Genomic DNA, 3,085 nt, shown 5'->3' on the forward strand with positions numbered 1-3,085 from the left:
GAGGTTCCTTACCCCCTTCAGGATAGAATTCACACACTCAGAAATATTGGTCGTCATGTGCCCGAATCTCCGACCTTCATCACAGTACTGTGTCCACAAGGAGTACTCAATTCGGTTCGCCCAGTCACACATTGCCGGGTTCTCGGACCACATAATGTCGAACCAGTAATCAAACTCTACTTCTGTCTTCGCATATGCGGCGTTCACAAGAAGCCTGCGGGCATCTTTGCCCTTGAAGGTGAGGGCGAAATTCGCTGCAACGTGTCGAATGCAGAATGCCCGGTATGCAGCTGGGGGTAGCCATCCCCCATCGGGCGCCTCAAGTGCTGCCTTGATGCCGTTATGCCTATCTGAAATAACCAACAATCCCGGCTGAGGTGTCACGTGCTGACGGAGGTGGGTGAGAAAGAAGGACCAAGACTCAGCATTCTCACCCTCAACCAGTGCGAATGCCACAGGGAGTATGTTGGAATTCCCGTCCTGTGCAATTGCCACAAGCAACGTTCCCCCATACTTGCCATATAGATGGGTGCCGTCAATACTCACCAACGGCTTACAATGACGAAATGCCTCGATACAAGGGGGAAAAGTCCAAAACAATCTATGAAAATAAGCCCGAGACTCGTCCTCCTGTCCCCCAACTATAACAGGGCAAGTCTTGAGGACGGCTACAGTACCAGGCATCGTCAACTGAACTCCTAACACCCACCGAGGGAGCTCGTTGTACGACTCATCCCAGTCCCCATAGATGATTGCAACAGCCTTCTGCTTCGCCATCCACACCCTCCTATACGTAGGCCTGAATCCAAAGTGAGCTGCCGTGGCATTCAGAAGCACCTTGATGTTGACGGATGCGTCAGCCCTAACCATTGGCATAATGAACGTCGCTATCACATGGTAGTCCAAACTCCTATGGTCGCTGGAGATGGAGGTGGCGAGACAGGTGTGCGGTCCGTTGTACCGCTTGACTTCCCAGATACCCTTACGTTGCCGGAGACTCAACCGAATCAACCATGTGCACCCATTCCCAAACTCTGAACACTTTCCCACGTACCTTCGATAGTCAGACTCAACTACCTTGTACTGTACCCCTCGGCGGATGCTGTACGTCTTCACACTCAACAGCGCCTCATCTTTGTCCTGAAATTGTTGACCAACCTGGAACTCTGTCATACCGGCGGACCCTTCTGTATCCCTGGCGCCAAATCCAGCAAGCTGCCCAGGATATTCATCCTGTCTCATGGCTTCCAGGTCCAAAGATGAAAAATGGGGTGGATACTGCTGTGTGCCAGAACTAGTTCCACCAGTAGCCCTTATCGGATCGCTCGCTCCAACATCATCGCCGCTTTCATCGGCGATAAGATCCGGCTCGACATCATCGTCATCTGCATCATCAAACAATCCCTCTCCCACTCCAGCCGGTGTAGGACACCGTACGTCGGTCGGAAGATGTTCCCCATATCCAACCTCGTCTCCAACATTGCCGCTGAGATCAACAGCAAACGATGGGGAGGCGGCAAGTTGGACCGCTGGCTCATACACTGGAATGGAGGAGGAAGCAACCGCAGGTCTCGAGCTTGAACCGGCCACCGTGGCTATAGTGTTGGCATTGCGGTTCGACCCACCCGAGTTTGATACCACGTCAACCAACTTTGCCAACAGTTCTGGTGTCCTCACCTCGGGAAACTGCCTACGAGAAAGAAACATGACCTGCAAGTCCTCGTCACTCCCGATGGTGAAACAATCATACTTCACCGTATCATGGAGAACCGTGGTTGGAATGCGATAGAAAAACTTCTCAACCCTTTTCACTCCTTCCAGTCCAAGCTTGACAAGCACGGAGCTAACGAGAGCATCGTAGCTGGTCGAGGGACTCACGACAATACATAGAGGATCCTTATCAGTGAACTTCACGCCAGAGCGAGTTTTTCTCTTAATCGATCCTCTATGGTGTACTAGCACTAGAAAACTATCCTCACTAGCCATCACACCTCTTTGTTCACAGCTCCACGAGTTCGCTGCATATATATAGAGCTCCACTCCACACTAAATCGAATCAACTTGATGCGCACCATATATATATAATTCGAATCCAATCAATTCGAATTACCAAGGAGTTATAATTCGAATCAATAACTCTCGAAAAATGTACTTCCACACAATTTCTTACTAATTCGAATTAATGTCATTCGATTTACCATTACCTAGTTCGAATCTTATTGATTCGAATTACGTGAGATTCTGCATGCATAATTCGTTACTAATTGATTCGAATTACATGGTTTTAGTGTTTGGGAGTATTTCGAATTCACTCAATTCGAATTACGTGTATATCTAGTTCGAAACCTATTGTTTCGAATTATATAAAAATGTGTTCTGGTGGAATGTTGTATCAATATTTGATTTGGCAGATATGGGTAATTTTGCTCAGCCCTTGGCTCAATTGGGTTTTTTACCCTAAAAAATTATTTCATCCATATTATAGCTCGAAATCACTATTTTACTTCGGGCTATGTACTCTACAAAAAATATTTTAGACAACAAATCATATCCTTGATGAATTATATTTCAGAGAAATGTTATCAATACTAGAATAATTATAAAAAAAAATGGTTAACAAATTAGCATATTATTCTTCTAAATCTGAACAATTAATATAAAATAAAACAATAAAAAGTTAAAATTTGTTTAATTAACAAAAAATACAACACTCTTTATTTAATAAAAAAAGTTTAAGAATGTACAATAATATTTGCAATTCCCCCTTTTATTGTACAAGATGAAATTCGTTGAAGTTGAGGTTATTTCTTTTTGGTTCAATTTATTTTTCTTTTAAAAAAGAGTAAAATATTATTTTAATTTTATTCTTAACGTTTAAAATGTCATATTTTTATCTGAAATATATTATATTTTCATAAGTATTCTAAACAAAATCCTTTAAATAAAGCATTTAAGCTAAGTCAATTTAATTTTTATTCTGCATTTCGAATGTTATTTTTTATTTTCAATTTTATTTTTTAAAATTTCTTTAAATTTTGTTAACATATGTCTATTAATAGCATAATTGTTTTTATTAATATATTAT

Source organism: Arachis ipaensis, chromosome B01, assembly GCF_000816755.2.
Source record: "Arachis ipaensis cultivar K30076 chromosome B01, Araip1.1, whole genome shotgun sequence".
NCBI classification, from domain to species: domain Eukaryota; kingdom Viridiplantae; phylum Streptophyta; class Magnoliopsida; order Fabales; family Fabaceae; genus Arachis; species Arachis ipaensis.